This window comes from Tinamus guttatus, unplaced genomic scaffold (genome assembly GCF_059628265.1).
Source record: "Tinamus guttatus ecotype Peru unplaced genomic scaffold, ASM5962826v1 Tinamus_guttatus_pri_ptg000044l, whole genome shotgun sequence".
Taxonomy (NCBI): Eukaryota; Metazoa; Chordata; class Aves; order Tinamiformes; family Tinamidae; genus Tinamus; species Tinamus guttatus.
Genome location: NW_028288578.1, coordinates 1,971,299 through 1,988,142, shown reverse-complemented (window position 1 = coordinate 1,988,142; position 16,844 = coordinate 1,971,299). Strand labels below are relative to the sequence as shown.

The 16,844-nt window shown below is 38.0% G+C and overlaps 1 protein-coding gene across 1 annotated transcript in view; it reads left to right on the top strand.

Annotated features, from left to right (window-relative positions):
- The window catches only part of BEND5 (BEN domain containing 5), a 540,137-nt gene that overhangs the window by 322,850 nt on the left and 200,443 nt on the right, over positions 1-16,844 (top strand). The gene's annotated exons all lie outside the window — the stretch shown is intronic.

Sequence of the window (16,844 nt, the reverse complement as noted above, 5' to 3'; positions counted from 1 at the left end):
TTTGATCTTATAGCTGCACAAAGCATTTATGGAAGAAATTTAGAATAATTAACTTTCCTACTTCATTAAAACTCAGTAGCTTTATGAAAACCTTCAAGTAAATGTGTCTCTTTTCTGATTGAGCAAACACAGGGCTAGATTTTGGAAGACCTCTTCATTTTATAGCAGGCATCAAGACCAAGAGAAATGTTTGAGCTGTGCGTTCTTTCTACATGAATAGTTCTAGGTTTGAAAAAATGTTGTTTTGAGAGTTTGACTTTCTCTGTACTTCTACAGATGCTTTGTAGAAGAGAGATTCAAAGGTTAAAACCTCTAATTTTGGAAGGATATTATGGTAAACATCAAAACCACAATAAACAAATACAAAGCATCATGAAAAATTAATGCTTTTGATATTTTTCCATCTACTTTCTTTTGCTAATTCAAAAGACAGTTTTGAAAGGTTCTGAGGAAGATTATCTCTCATGCAACAAACAAGATATACTCAGAGAATGCTCTTGTTTTTATAAGTTATGATTTTAATATTCAACTTGGTCCAAAGCTCTTGTCATTCTTCAAGAGCACTGTATTTGAGTAAAATTGATCAACTCTTTAAAATACAGCACTATCACCAGACAGGTCCTTCCTGTTTCGAAGAGCTAATAGATAACTCAGTGTTCGGATACTGTGCAAAAAATGTAATAAATTCAGAGTAAATAGTGCACCATTTCCACTGATGGTGACATAAATGCACCCAAAACCATTCTCCTTCTCTCAATGAAGCACACTGGGGTGGTTTCTTTGTTCTCCAGGTTCTTGGTCATAAGAATAAGCATAATCTGGCTTATTTGCTGTGGTAAGAATATTCCTTCCTCTCTTTCTTTCTGTGATCCTGAGTAAATAGACCCGTGTTGCACTGGGCTCTGAACTTTAGCTTATTAACTGTACCAAAAGTGAGATTATACTTCTTGAAACAGTGCAACCCCAGTATTTGCAGAGAAATGGAAGTAGAGAAAGTGCTGTGTAGTACACACAGCTAGAGAAAGGCAAACTCATGAAGAACTGAGGACCGTATTCTTGCCACAGTGAATAAGCCACATTTTTCCAAGACCATATCCAATGTGGACATATCCTGAACATGACCAAGAACCTGGAGAACAGAAGAAGGAAGGAACTTGTTCATAATAAGCGTATGGTGACTGCGTTAACCCTCTTGTAAAATTGGACATCTTGCCAGAACTGTCATGAGCTGATATGTGGATACTGAAGTTATCTCCTCTTTTTAGTGTTTATTGTCCCAAGAAAAGAAGGTTTCATGTATTTATGAACATGGTTCCCTAATCCTAGAAGAGGCATCTCTTACACTGAGAGACCTGACAGGATTTTCTTGTGTTCCCCTGTGCTTATCCAGTTGTCTGTATTTAAAACAGTAATGGAACTGGAGTGCGGGCTGCTTGGGTAGCAAGACCAGGTTACTACCCTAGAAGTGAGGTTCTTCACCTCCTGGTGTTGGCAAACACAATGTTCCCTGAAACAACATCCTTTCTAATATTTGTAGGATACCCTATACAAGGGCTTTTCTATGCATAATGCTGTCTCTTGACTTCTTTACTATGGGCCAAAGAGAAGGAGGGCACAGAAGAGAAGGCAGAAAAAAATCTGTTTTCACATATAAATTAATGCTCCTTCTTCCTCATCATGCAATTGGATTATAGGGGCAAGGTAGCATTTACTTTAGCTGCAGCTGTAATAGCTTGTAGTTCTAGGACTCATTTGTTTCTGTCCATGAATTTTTTATGCTGAAGGGGAACATATGGTCCTAACTCCCTCACTTGTTTGGAGAGGAATGGTAAGGCAGAAAATCTAAACTGCTTCTAGTCAAAGCCTTTCATAAATTAAGGTTTTTATATTCTGCTTCTCTTCTGACTGGCACAGCATTTTTCTTTCTATATGTCGTTTTGGTGTGTTTAGTGGCTACATGTGAGAGCAGTGACATTTCTGTGAAGTGAATCTGTTAAATTCTTTATAATGAATAGCATGTAACTGTAAAACATATACAGTTTTCTCATTTTGCCCTCCTCCGGGAGACTACGACAACATTTTGGCAAGTAGGAGTAAACAGCTTTGTGTTGGCATGCAGTAAATTAAACTGAGTAATTAAAATCAATAGCAAAACACTAGCTACGCAGAAAGGTCATATAACACAACCGAAAACTGTTGGGTAGCATATTGCAGGAAATCAAAATAAATTTCTGAACTTTTCATTATTCTTTACATGCCTAGAATTGATCTAAAAAACATTATAAGATCCAGCAAGGTATTGATAAGACAGGATCATTCTTGGAGATGGAACAAAAATATTTAAATGCTGATATACAAGTATTTTCTGTGTACAAGTCTGTCAGACATAGTGAAAAATATAAAAGAGGTCTATAATTTTATGGTTGCTATTATGAATATTTGTGTGTTTGCTTTGGCTTAATGTAGTGTTTAGTAATACCGGTAAGAACTGAAGTCAGGTATGCCGGTTGTTGTCATGTAGTTACGTTCTTGACCCCCTGGCCAGTAATGTTCTGTCTTCAAAGGCTGACAACTGCACTGAAGATTTTCTAAGATGTTTCAAGCACTTCTTTTACAGCTAAGAAGAGGCAAGAGAGAGAGAAAATCTGCAGAAGATCAAAAAAGAGCAATAAACCTGAAGGGAGTGATATTTGAAAGAATATGGCCAGTTTAGGAGATAACAGTCAGGTATAAGGTCTCTTCTCTGAATGTTAGTTTTTTGTACATGGAAAACACTTCAGGTTTTGAGATGCTGTCCTAATTTGCAAAATATTTTTGGTCAAGGTCTTCAGAAGGGCTTCGTGTATTTAGAAATGCATTAGCAAAGAGAAACACTGCGTTTTTGGAACCTAGTGGCAGTGAGAGAAGATCATGAGACAGAACTGTGGGAAAAGAGGAGCTCTAAGTTTGGTGATGCTTTCTTGGGAGAGACTGAAGAGGAATCAAAGCTAAGAAGTGTGCTTAGGCATGGAGTTCCCACAGCAGTGTTGTTGCAACTATGATGAAATCATACAAGAAAGTGGATATGAGTTGAAGGTAATATATTTTATATGATCAACCGATAGATGTGGGAAAAGCAGAAAAGCTTTAAGGCACTTGAGCTTTCCAGGCTTGACTTGTTTGCTTTCTCCGGCTCAATCTATTCTTCTAATATGTGAGATTACTCCACCTTTCTTCTCTCAAATTTCCCAACTCCATTAGATCTACCTCAGGCTGTTGTCAGAGAGAAGAGATCTTGTTGAGTCATTATTCTGTAGGAATGACATTTTGCATTCATAAGCCTTTCTTTGGGTGTTTTCTTTTTTTGCTTGGGGGTCTGTAGCATTTCTTTTATGTACCTTTGAGAGCTTGCCCTGCTTATACAAATCCTAGCATACTGTCTAGCTATAACAACTCTCAGCTGATCAGTGTTTACTTTAGGGTAAATGCTGACTTACAGCGCATCCATCTGACAAACCAGAGCCTTTGGCCAGTCATTAGACAGTTGTGAAATGAAAACACTGGCTTATTGTTGGCGCACAGATTTCCATGTGCTTCTGAGATGGTTTAATTTCCCTTCTAACGCTTGTGGTTTCGATTTAAAACAATACTTTGATTCTTCCACATCCCTTCATATTGCCTGTTTTGAGTTTAATCCTAGTAATTGTAATATAATGATGGTGACAGGCAGTTCTGTATTGGCTATTTGCGAGATCGCTGTCCTGGCACCTACCAGCCCTACTGTACGCTCATAAATCAGGCTGAGAGCAGCAACGGTGCAAACTACCATTGAAAGCTGCATTCAGGTGGGGTTTGCCTGGGTTATAGAGGTGCCTTGAATTTTTACAGGTAGTGATGGAATAGCAGATGACATCCACCTTTCTCCTTGTTAATACTTGACCCTAATTAATGATTGCTATTTAAAACTGAGGCTCACGTTCAGTAGGACTGTACCCCTGCTTAAAGCTAAGCTGATGTACAACTATATGCAAAAAGAGATTGGATGAAAACAGTCAGTCTTCTACAAACATTTCAAGTTATTGTTTTACAGTACACTAAATGTTAGTTGGATGCATTTTTCTTTGTGTGAATTTAGTTTATGGATATCCATTTTTCCCTGTTATCACTCTGAAATACCCTATTTTTAATCTTATTTCATAGCTGGATTTCTGAAGTGCCAAACATAATAGCTAACAAACATGTGAATATATGTGTGTGTGTACGTACATATATATGTACATATATAAAATCTCCGTATTTCCTGTCACATTTAAAGACCAGAGGGACAGTCTTTGATACATGCTGTAGCCTGAAAAAGCAACAGATAGGAAATTGTGACTCCCGCTGAAAGCCTTTAATTATTTAAAGTTACTACAACCTACATTTTCACCATTTGTGTGTTTAACTTGATAGCTGTATAAATTATATGTCAAGTACTCTTATAAACATTTGCTGTAAGTGTACTGTCAAATGCCCTGTCATTCTCCTGGAAATATGCAGTACAGACAGCATTTTGTAGACTATTTGCTTATAAAACTTTTTGTATCCCATATGTTGCTTTCCCTTTTTTGCATCTGCCTTTTTCTTTATCTAAACATAAATATTACATAAGAATCTTTTATGTGATGCTTTTTGATACTATTAGGAAGATTACTTAGAGATACTTTGCTTCAAAGACTGAGCTTTATTGCAGAATAATTTGTTATTTTTAACATAAGTGCCAGTGTTACAAAACTTCACTTGTCTAAACTGGCATTAATATTTGGAGCAAACCTTTAGAAATGCAACTCCTGAGACAAATGTAAAATGGAGTTTGGAAACCTTATCCAAAATAAATGCCATAAATGTCCTTTTGGCTTTTCTGGAGGTTGTTATCTTCTATGCAAAGGGCTTTAATATGGTGGTGGTAGTAGTGTAAAAACCTAAGTTAAATTGAGCAGCATTCCTGTTACTTTTCTGCAAAACAGAAACATAAAGCTGGTGGAATTGATGGTATTTTGTGAGTATTAAAGACAGTTTTCACTCAATGTATGACTTGATATTAGAACTATATTTTGGAGTTCCTAGTGCTTATCCTTATGGAAAATGTTGATGAACATAGAAGACTCTCCCAGACTCTCAGATCTTTTCTCCTCCGTTTCCTTAATTTTATCAATGGAGACTGTGACATAAAAATTTCTTCTTAGATGTTATCTGCCCACTTTTTTACTCATTTGAAATTTTATTTCTTCATGGCATCACACATGTTCCAGCAAGCAGGCGCAGTGTGAGGAGGATGTGATTGTGGGCCAGGGCTAGCAACTTTTGAAGCATCAGCTTAGATAATCCCATTGATTAGCCTTTGGAAATGCCAACATTTGAACAGTGACTTTAAAAGTAACCTCTCTGGAGTTTTCCAGTGTTGTTCTAGAAATCCTTGAGGGCATATATAGCACTTAGGTACATATATAGCACTTAGAGCTCAAACTAGCTGCTCAAAGTCACCATAGCACTGTTGACTCCCAGCGTTTTGCTGAGGATTTGCCTCCAAAAGGCTTCAGTTGATTGTTGCTTCCTTCAGGAACTGAGAACACAGAAAAAAAAATACTTTTGTTGACAAAACTTTATTTAATAAGCAACTTTATTGAAGTTCCACACTGTGCTGTTGATCGCCAACTTGTACATCATGAATCCCTTTGCGGGTGTATCATGTCACCTCACACCATCCTCTTGCGGTACTTCCACCCCGCAGCCTCCTACCCACCTGCAAGCAGCGAGTATCTCCTCTCTCTCTATTTATAACAATGTAAAGAGGAGGAAAAGGGTCTGGAGCTTTGCCATTTGTTGCCTATCAAGAGTATTTCAAGGCTAAATAAAACTTGCTGTTATTTAACAGCGTGTAGCCTACATTTCCCATGTCCTCGCTGTTGTGTTTGGTGATACTTCAGAAAAGGGTGAGGGACACATGCTTTTCTATTCTGAACAAGCTCAGTCCTGTGAAATGGGATGGTGCTTTGAAATATGCATAAGGTTTGCAGTTGCTCCATTTTGTGAGGCTGTTCAGGTAGGAAGAAAAAAAAAAAGAGAAGAAGAAAAAAAACCCCAGATTTTTCCTGTTTTCCTGAAATGAATATATGTTTAAAAGGATATCAAGAAAAATGATGCTGGAACTATTATTGTGAAAGATTGGAGTGGCCTGGTAGGTATCACGCATACGATTTGGTAAAACAAGATTAGTGCTATACATACCATTTTTCATTTTCTCCTGCGTTCAATAGCATCAGCCATTGCAGCATCTAATTTTTTAGCCTTGTGTTGAGGATGAGAACTCCCAGGAGTGTACAATTGCTTCTGGATGCCTCGTCCCCATGCTTCTAAGTTTCCCTCTGCTTGTATGTTTCCTTGTGTACTGTAAATAAGAAGTGACCGAGAGTGCAGGATACTTAGTCTCTTCTTAGATCAATACTACTCCGCGGCCAGCAACTAGGAATTCTTGAAAAGGGAGGAGGAGGGAACTGAGTTTTATTTCCCCTGTAGACCGAAGCCAACACCTTTGCAGAGGGTTCATCTTTGTCATCTAGGGAAGAAAGCCTGCTAAGCTTATGTCTGATGAAAAGAGCACTGCGGATAAGCTTGCAAAGAATTTAAGTAAAGAGATTTCTTTTTTTTTTTTTTTAATTGAAATGGGAATTTGGTGATCAAAATGTCTGGCTGGCCAACTTTGTGGTTTCTTCTTTCAGCTGGGCTCTGTGGGAGAGAGGAATTGAGTTTGGGATATATTGGAGCTGGTGGGGGGCTGGATGACTGCAAAGCAGTGGCTCTTGATCTGAGAATCAGTGCCGTTGCAAACGTGTGTGTTTACTTCGGTCTTTAAAGAGATGGACTTGACATATTTGCTGTTTTCTACATCTTTTTAGCTAAGAAAAAAATGAGATGCTTCATTCAAGCTTTATCTTTTTTCCCACTTCTATGTCTAATGTGATATCTCAGAATGTTGTCTTCAAATGGGATAAATAAAGGGCAAAAAAGGCAGGTCTGCACAGTGCAGGGCTAGTGTAGCATGTGCAACAGCCTCAAGGATGGGGATGTTGTAAGATAGTTCTTTAACAGAGAAAGATAGAAGGAGGAGATATAAAGGAGCTTATGGAGGAGAATAGAGAATAAAATTTGTGTATGCGCAAGATGTGTAGCCTGGAGAAAAAAAGAGTTTGCAATGCTAAATTTACTTTTTTTGCCCTCATATTGTCACATTTTGTACATGTTTTAAAATGATTGCTTTCATGCGAAGAAATCAGGTGTTTCTACATGATAAATCAGTCTCTATGGTGAACAAGGTTTCAGAGGCACCTAACATAGACCTGTTCTTTCCTGGGAATAAAGATGAGATGCTATCAGAGATTGAGGAGATGGGGCAAAGTGATTAATTAAAAAGCAGTAAATCATCAACCACACATGATTTATGTATAAAAGAATTTTGAAGAATCTTAGGAAGGAATTAGCTGAACTCCTAACAAAGATATGCAGCCTCATTAAAACCAAGTTCTGTTCCAGAGGACTGGCAAGTATTCGGGGTGTACCCTATATTTAGACCAGTAAGCATTATATCTGCACATTGCAAATGGTCGAAACAGAAATTTAAAAGAGAATAATAAAACACCTGGAAGATCGTGATGTGAGGGACTTTAATGAGCACTGCTTCAACAGAGAGAGATCACATCTCACTACATCGCCTGAGCTCTCTGAATGTGCCCATAAAAAGAAATTTGAGTGCCCATGCTGGATGAGACCAAAATCCATCCAGCCCACTATCCTTCCTCTGACAATAACCACTCCTATCTGTGTGGAAAAGAGAGGAGGATAAAAAGGCTAAGATAACCATTTTTTTTTTTTTTTTTTTTCCTTTGGCTCAGTGGACAGTAGAAAGGGCCAGGTTTAAGTCTAAGGTGGTGGTGGAGGTGTCACTTCAAACACGCTGATATCATCCTGTACCCAGAAACCTGAGAAAACAGTACTGAAGGTACTGGTGGTCAAAGAAAGAACTTTTCCTGCTCATGGACAAGAATTAGATGTTTTACCTAACAATATCCTTATAAAAATGAGAAAAGAGAGGTCTGACAATGTAGATGCTGAGTAGCAATAGTGAATTCCCAAAGTATAATTGCGATAATTGACTTTTCACCTAACAAGGCAATGGCAAGCCTGGCTGGTTGTGTTCATCTGCCTTTGTTCAGCATTTGAGATTGGCTCAACAGAGGATGTGCTACCCTGTCACATGTTGTTGTGGGCTGCTCTTCGCTCCTGTAGCCACCCCTTTCCCTGCTAGCCACACTAACTCTCCTGTGGGACACGACTCCTTGGAAGAGCCTAAGAGCATGTCTAGTGATGAGGACCAGGTGCAGGTTCAGATCATAGGAGAGATCCAAGCAGTTTCTCTTACACTGCTCTTCCTTTTAACTCAAATCTGGGGCTTATTTTTTAGGTGTTGTAACCTTTATGCACTGGTGCTACTCGCTTTTTCCTGAATTGGTTTACTTGGACAGTTAGTAGGCCTAAACTGGTGTGCTATTAGAAACATGAACTTTCTCCATATAATGAGACAACTCCCTTTCAAAAAGAAAATTTAAAAATCATAATTTCAATACTTGCAAAAGAAATATGTTTCTGGCTTGCTCATTAATCTTTTTTATTTATCTTCCTTTCACACCATGAGATACCAATGCTCCTTTGTCCTTGGGAATTCTTGTGAGGGTTTGCATCACCTTTAGGTATCAGCCCGGGCGTATGAAGAGAGAGAACTGGCTGAGATAACGTATTTAGACTTTTCTAAAAGCTTGTGACCAAGTCTGTCACAAGACACTGCTAAAGAGACTAAGTAGTCACATATGGCGACAGGGCAAGTACCATCATAGATCAAAAAACAACAAGGAAACAAAAAGACAGAGGGCAAAAATGGTCAGTTTTCATCACAGTAAAAGGCTAGCAGCTGCGTTCTTTAAAGTTACCTATCAGGTCATGTGCTTAATATATTTATTGATGATCTGGGGAGGAGAGGTGAAGAATTAGGTGGTAGCACTTACAAATGATGTAATTACTTAAGTAATTCAAGCCTGCAGCGCAGACTGTGAGAAACTTCTGAGTAATCTAAACAGGCTGCTCAGATGGATAAACACACTTCAGTCCTGATAAATGAAAAGTTAATATGTGAAGGAAATCACACAAAAATCTTCTCCTTTAACTGAAGAGGAAAAAAAAAATGAGCATTGCTATTGACAGAACAGAAGCCATTTGAGATGATGATGTGGTGGAAAAATTGAACAAGATGCTAGAATGCATAAGAAGTGGGATTTTAAAAATAAATGACCAAATTCAGATTTCATTGTATGGACAAAGCAGTTAGGATAAGGTACAATATTATAGGGATATATGCCCATCTAATCAAGTCTGACCCATGATGACAGTTTCTGTTTACTTTTCTCTTTATCCTGTTCGTCAATTTTCGGTTATCAGAGATGCTCTGAAACTTCTGAGGAATAAAATTGAATAGGTTCATGGCTGGCAGAGGGTTTCTGAACTTCCTAAGAACAGCTCAGGATTAACCAGACCTCAACTGGTAAATTCTCATATCTCCTCTTCTTTCTTTGGTATTTAGTTAAACTTCACATGCAAATGACATGATAAGTTAACAGTTTCAGCTTTGCATGTATAGTGTGTGAAATCAGCAACATTTTTAACATGGATTTTAGGATTCAGACATTACTGAAATACTTCCTCAAGTTGGGACTCTTATGAGACTTATAAATTATTCTTGCATGCAAGGGAAATCACCTGAGAATAACCTAAATGAAGTTAACATAGATTTTAAAAATTATTCTTGCAGAAGAACAGGGAGTGGTGGGAATAGATGAACAGATGGGAAAGGGAGAAGAGGAAAGTGAAGAAAAGGCTAATTAGGTAATTGAGGCTAAGAGGCTATTAGGGATGACCCAGTGGTCTACTGGTAGCACGGTTCAGGGACTTGAATTTAGGATTGAGGTGGTCCCTCATTCCCAGGCCAACATGTACTCCAAAAATTGCAAAAACTCAGTCTTATAGTCTGTATGGTGCTGTGTGTTTTCCAGTCAACATAATCTGGAAGGATTGAATACCAGAATACAGTGGAGCCAGGAGGTAAAATGCTGAGTTTGAACATGAAGGAAAAATCTACTACACCAATGCGTAAAACATTTGGTGAAAGTCTTTGACTTGACTGTCTAAGTAAAATCTAATTGAAACATTTTTTTTAAAGAGCTTCTGAATGGGAATAAACTATCTCTTACCGATCAACCTTCTCTAAAATTGTCCAGTACATATGATGCTCTCAAGCACCTCTCTTTCATGGATAGCAGATAAAAATAAGGCCTAAAAGGTCATTTATTCATAATCATTCCATTACCATTCCATTCTGGCCAGCTCAAAGGTAGTATGCTTGATGTTCCAGTCTTCTTTCCTTCCTTCAATCTCCTGGCCTGACTTCCTTTCTAGTCTAGTTAGTGGTACGATTGCTTCCGTTTTTAGAGGCTTACTGTCTTCCTGATGCTGGCATATAAAAACTGTCTTCTGAAGTTGCTGTAAACTTCTTTTATGGCCAGAGAGTCTGGTGTAGGTCAAAGCTAGGACAGTCATTGCCATGTGGTTTTCAGATTTATATGCTGAGGTGGAGTATTTCTTGTCCTCACCTTTACTGATGCATCATTATTCGTGCTGAATTAATTCTTTGAGATTTCTTCACTTCTTTAACAATTTTTGTGACTACTCTTTCTGAATTGCTTCCAGAAAAACTTTCCTTATCTCTTCCACCAAGCTTAGGGCTGTTGTTATGCAGCATTCTAAGACATTGTTTTCCCCCTTTTCGATGTTTCTTATCACAAATTCTCAACATTTTTCTTCCCTGAAATCATTTTTCCTTTCATTTTTTTCCTTCTTTTTATTTTTTATTTTTCCAGTAGCTGCATTGCAGGACAGGAATGGTTCCTGCTTCCATATCTTCCAATTGTGACCTCCTAAAATGATGACAGTGCTTTTCACCCTTTCTTTCTTCTTTTCTTTATAAGTGCTGCATCGAAATATTGCTTATAGAAGCAATACATGGCTGGAACATTTGTGGTCAGTAGGCAAATCATATTTCGACAGCAGAAAAAATCAGCACCATTCATTATCCCTGCAGTTTAAACAGAGTTTTCATAGAATAATTGCAGTGTTGCAGCAGCTGCTTCAGAGGGAAGTCACTGCAGTCGAGGCTTACGCGACTGGACAGAATAAACAGAAGATGGAGGAAAGAGCACAGGTTTGACAACATCATAGGCAGGAGGGAGCAAAGAGGATAAAACTGCTGCTCGTCTGTTGGAGAGGCAAAATATTTTGGATTTCTCTACCAGCTGATAATTCCCCTAAGATATATGTTGGAGTGGTTGGTATTGGACCTCATGGAGCATCATGGAGGGATGCACTAATGGGAGTCGGATGTCACTGGAAAAAAAAAAACTCCTTCCACAAAAAAGATATGAGGTTTGGAGAACCAGAACCAAACCCTAAAACGCTTCTCTTCATCAGGGGAATGGAGACTTGCCCTGTCGGAGATGAAGCTTTTTTAAAAAGTTTTTCAGTAATTTTATAGTTTTCTTTGCCAACACAGAACACAGCAGCCCTTCCCTTCATAAATATGTGTTTATTTTGGTGAATCAATGGATTTTTTCAATTCTGTCAGCAGAACACAGTAAAAATTTTTTAATGTTGCTTTGTGTCTCATAGTCACACTCTGCTGGCAGGGCTCGCTCCCTGCCCCTTGCGTGCTGCTTCCTTATTCTTCTGCTGGAGGATGCTCTTTCTTTGTCATTTCCTGGCCTTTTGGGGAATAATGTCTACTATTGTTTCCCCTAGTTTTACACAGAGTAGATTCGTTATAGTTTTGGACACAGGACATAGAGATCTGGTCTATTGTTGGGCAAGGTCCATGTGTCTGTGAGTTGTTTTGTAATCGCAGAACAAAGGATAATTTTCATTTTTTGTTTATTGTTTCTCCTTACTGCTGAATTTTCCTTGTCATAACATTGCACTATGTTGAAGATAGGGTTTTGTTAAAATTCTTTCTTAACAAGTTTCTGCAGAATGTATCCCAGCACGTATGAAGTGTGGGGAGTTATTCTCACAACATTTGTTCATGCAATTATATGATGGTGCTAGAGGAATCTGTTTCTAGGTTCTGGTTTTCAGGCTGTTTAAAAAAAAAAAAAAAGAAAAAAGTGTGTGCTTTTAGGGTATTTTCCTAACCTCAATATCAGTTTACGGGACTGATTCTTCTGACGTGTATGGAGCACTGCTGGGTCCCATAAAAAGTATGCCAGCTTTGAATATCTCCTAGCACTGAAGGAGCTTTCCTATATTTATTACAAACTTTTGAGAAGTGTAATTCCTCAAAAAAAAAAGAAATCCGCCTTCTTATTGCTCACTTAGATTTAAATACATTTTAAGAATAAAAACAAACAGTAAGAAATTCAATGTTTTTCTCTTGAAGTTGTAAAGGATACACAGAATTTACAAGTGCTTTTGGTACAGATCATTTAATTATTTAAATTGCCAAGCAATCTTTATAGAATTCACTTAATTATTTCAATTAAGATTAACTGTTGAAAGCTATATATACTCAAAATGTAGATTTTCTGATGTTAAGAAAGCTATCAATTTACAGACAACTTTGATTTTGTACTAAGTAAGAGGAAATTAGCCATCTGTAGAGGCTGAACCTTGAGCTGCATAGTAGGCTATTAAAAATGGGAAATATTTTCAGAGAATATTCTAATAAATATAAACAAGAAGAAAAGGAGGCCTTAGTCTGCAGTGTCTAAAATTGAGTTGGCTGTGCCAGAACCCATTCTGTTGTCTGCAAAAAATATTTAACACTACCTGACATATTCACTGTCACTCCATGCTCTGTGAATCAAATATAAAATTCTGCTCAAGAAAAAGGCCTACAAACTTATTTTGTCACTTGTAAGCTTGGGATTTTGAAGATTGTCAGCTCCACTTGTCAACAAGAATAAGCAAGAAAAAAAATAATGGCTTAGACTAACAGAGAAAAGAGTCAGTAAGGCCTTCAATTTGAAAGGGCTGCCTCCCAGTAGAGAAAGTTTGCAGTGCATGATTAACTTGCTTATATTTTCTCCATAGTTTGTTGGATTTTTTTTTCTTTCAGTTAATAAATAAGGACATCTAGCTTTAAGAATAAATTCTGAACACTTGGAAGGAACAGCTAGATCTTGTATTTTGGGTACAGTCAATAAACACCTTCAGGTTATTTTCAAAAGCGGAATCAGAATCAGGGTTTGTGCTGCAAAAGTATCCAAAATTGGGATGTAATTTCCTCCAAGATTGTCATTCAGACCCACCACTACCAATTACGTAAGGAAGCTTGGAAATTTTTCAGAAAGGGTGTCCCTACATCAATTGAAAATGGTCCCTAGAGTGTGTCCCCATGGCTAACACTGCATGGCACTCAGATCCACTTGAGCATTTTGCTACAAGTCCGATCACTTATTTTTCCTTTTGGCCACTGATCTTCTACAGCACCTGCAGCTTTTTGTTTCTCCTCCAGAGATCGTCGTTTTACTTTGAAGTCTCCTGACTGTGATATGTCTAACCCAACCCTGTGGAGGCAAGCAACTGAATAATTACTTTATGAGTGCCATATGAAACACTGTCCAAAGACTGTTAAGCTGCTCATTAAAGTCATTGTTAATTTGGCTGGGTAAAAGCTCCCTGCTTTGGTCAGGCATTAGGGGAGAGAAAGCCCTTTAAAAATTATGATTTTCTATTATTTATATCCTGGTACCTTGTGAGGGCACTAGTTTTGATAAGTGCGAAGTGTTTAAAACCTAAGGAAGAACAGATCCCACCATCCCTGTGACATTCCTTGAGTACTAGGTCTCCCAAGCCTGAATAACTCTGTTATCAAAGGCAGGAAAATAGTAAAACACAGCAATTTCGTCTTTATGCTCAAACTTATGGTTAAGATAACAGTGAAATTAAAATTGTGTAGTTGTATTGAAAAAAGAAATATAGTTAGAACAAGATTTTCAAAGCTGAGTTGTAAGGAATACCTCTCATTGCCTGTGAGAGGGTCACTGAAGTTGGTCAGAGATGTGACATTGACTGAGGAAGCAATGTTTTAGCTAAACTGACAACACTACCAAAGCAGAGTATATGTAATGTAGCAAATATGTAGACCCCTAAAAGCAAAGGTACCTTCACACTCAGCATAACAGGTCTGCAGGGTTAGGGACCCTCTGTTGTGAAGTGGAAGGAGAAGATGCTCAAGCCCTTGGCTTGGATACCTTTGACTGGCACTGCACCATGAGACAAATCAAACACAGAGGGGAAATCTTCCTTTCGGTGCTTCCTTTCTCCTTTTGAAAGAAAGAAAAAAAAAGAGGTTATTTATGAAAATGCAGTTTAAATTTGTTTCAAAATCATGTAAACTATTAAGCTTCATTTCCTTAATATATTTCTAGATAGAAACTGGAAATTAGTTGCTTGCCTCTTATGCACTGTGACTGTGCTTAAAATTGGTGTGGTTTTCCTTTAAAGAGCCATGCAGAAGTGCTGAAATGCAGGCAGCGGTGGATCAATTAGCAGGCACATTGCTTAGTGTTAGCTGCCTGGAAATGCAAAATGGCAAATCAGAATCTGAAGGGTTCTCCTGTAATTTTTGCTTCCCCACCTCTAAATACAAATCAGCTTCCTTGTGACTTACAGTGTAAGAAGTTGGTGCGTTTCTGCAGATCCATGATAAGATATTTGTCTCTACTCAGAAATGCAGTTAAAGTCGGTGTCTGAATCTGTCCCTGCCTGGGCCTCAATGCATTAGTATTCCACTGGCAGCTGCCTGTAGGTAGGAATATTGTTTTTGTCCATAACCAGAGGGAACAATCAGACTAAGCCGTTCCCCGGCTATAAACCAGCCAAAGTAATTGGGTTTAATTTTAATTTTTGTAATAGCTTTAAATTAATAGGAGCAGCTGCTGCCACAGTGTGTGGGTGTCCTTTTCCAGAAGGCATGGAACAAAAAAGGGAAAGAGTAAACAATAGTGCGTCTAGGACACAAAGGTTAATTCAAGAACTGAGCAATGTCTTTTCGTTATCAAAAACTCAGTTGGTGATAGCCAGCACTGTGTCTCTCTCCTTTCGTTTTCTTTTTTTTTTTTCCTTTTTTCTTTAATTCTCTGATAAGATCTGAATCTGATTAGGCTCCTGTGTGTAAAGATGTGTTGTTAGTATCTAAACACTGACTCTCTTTCTCTGTATGACTCACAAATAGATTAACAGTGACAAAGTGCTAGGAGAGATAAAAATAAATTAGCAGTGACAGGAGTACTATTATAATTATTTTTGGAAGATATGGTTTGAATTAAGAGTTTGGGCACTTTCTGCCCTGAGAGGGTGAATTTAAGCTTAGGAACTGAGGATGGTTTCTGCTGTTGTGTCAGACACCAGATAGTGAAATGTCAATACCAGATGTCCTAGACATCAAGATTAGCCATAATAGCCAAATGCAGCCATAAAGTGATGTGTCAAAGTGGATAATAAAACAGATGCTTAGCTTCTATAATGAAGGGGAAAGGGAACAAAATATCAAAAGTGCCTTTAATACATTAGCAAAAGTTGTCTTCAACTTGCTTAAAAGTGGAAAGTTATTGAACCAAGGAGAACTATGTGTCGTTTAAACATTAACTATCAGCAGATGAATTTCAATTACCATTACCCTTTCTAGAATCCTGAATTTCTTCCTATCGGTCTCATTTTACATGAAATTTTTATTGCAGAAAGTAAGGCTTGTCCTTTGTTATTTCTCCCATGCTAATTTGGAAACAAATAAAGTTCAACAACTCAGCAACATACTGTTTAAACTTGCATTACGGTTTGAGGACTGGGAGCTAGAATACATTTACCCACTGCCATATCATCTGCTTGATTTGAGATCAAATGAGGGATGTCCTATAGCACTCCAGAGTAAGGGTGAATGATAGAAATATATTAAGAAAGTGGAGAAACCTATTAGGTTAGGATACTGCATACAGACGGCTGGCGGCCTTTTTTCCCCTTACTGCTGCTTTTGAAAATTTCAGATGTGTTTTTTTTTCTATCCTTCACATTTCTGGCTTAAAAAAAAAAAAAAATTTGATCTTAGCGATAAGCAAGTGTTGTGTTTACCCCCAAAATGCTGGAATCAATTCTTGAAGCCCTGATTGCTCAAGAACTGGGACAAGAAAGGGGGGAAATTATTCTTATTTCAAATCTAATTAACTGCATCACTAGCTTTTTATTGTATTTTTTTCAAGAACATCTCAATTCCTTTCTGTTCCTCTTTGTAGCTCCTGAGCCTTGTTGATCAGACTCCCTAACTGCTGCTAATTGGCAAACACGTCCTTCTGCATTGTTGGAGGGTTTTGTCCTCTATTTCATATTAGCACCGAAAGGCCAAAACTGCTTCACAGTCGGCCAGCTTCTCAGAACCATTGCAGAGAGGCACATTGCTACTGCTATGGCTGTAAATCTTATTATGTTTTCCCTCACTATGGCCCTAGTTTAGCTGAGATCTGCTCCAGTCATTAGATGAGACCTGTTTATAGTGTTGTATAATTGAATTAGTTATAGTCTGCAGGACCATAGTGTTGTGTTGCCAAACATGACTGGTAACTTAGTTACATCAAATTACAGGTACATGGCATGCCTAGAGAATCTCATGTCTATGGAAAAGTGAACAACCCATGTACAAAATGCAGAGGGGCACAAACAGAAATATTGAATGTCTACAG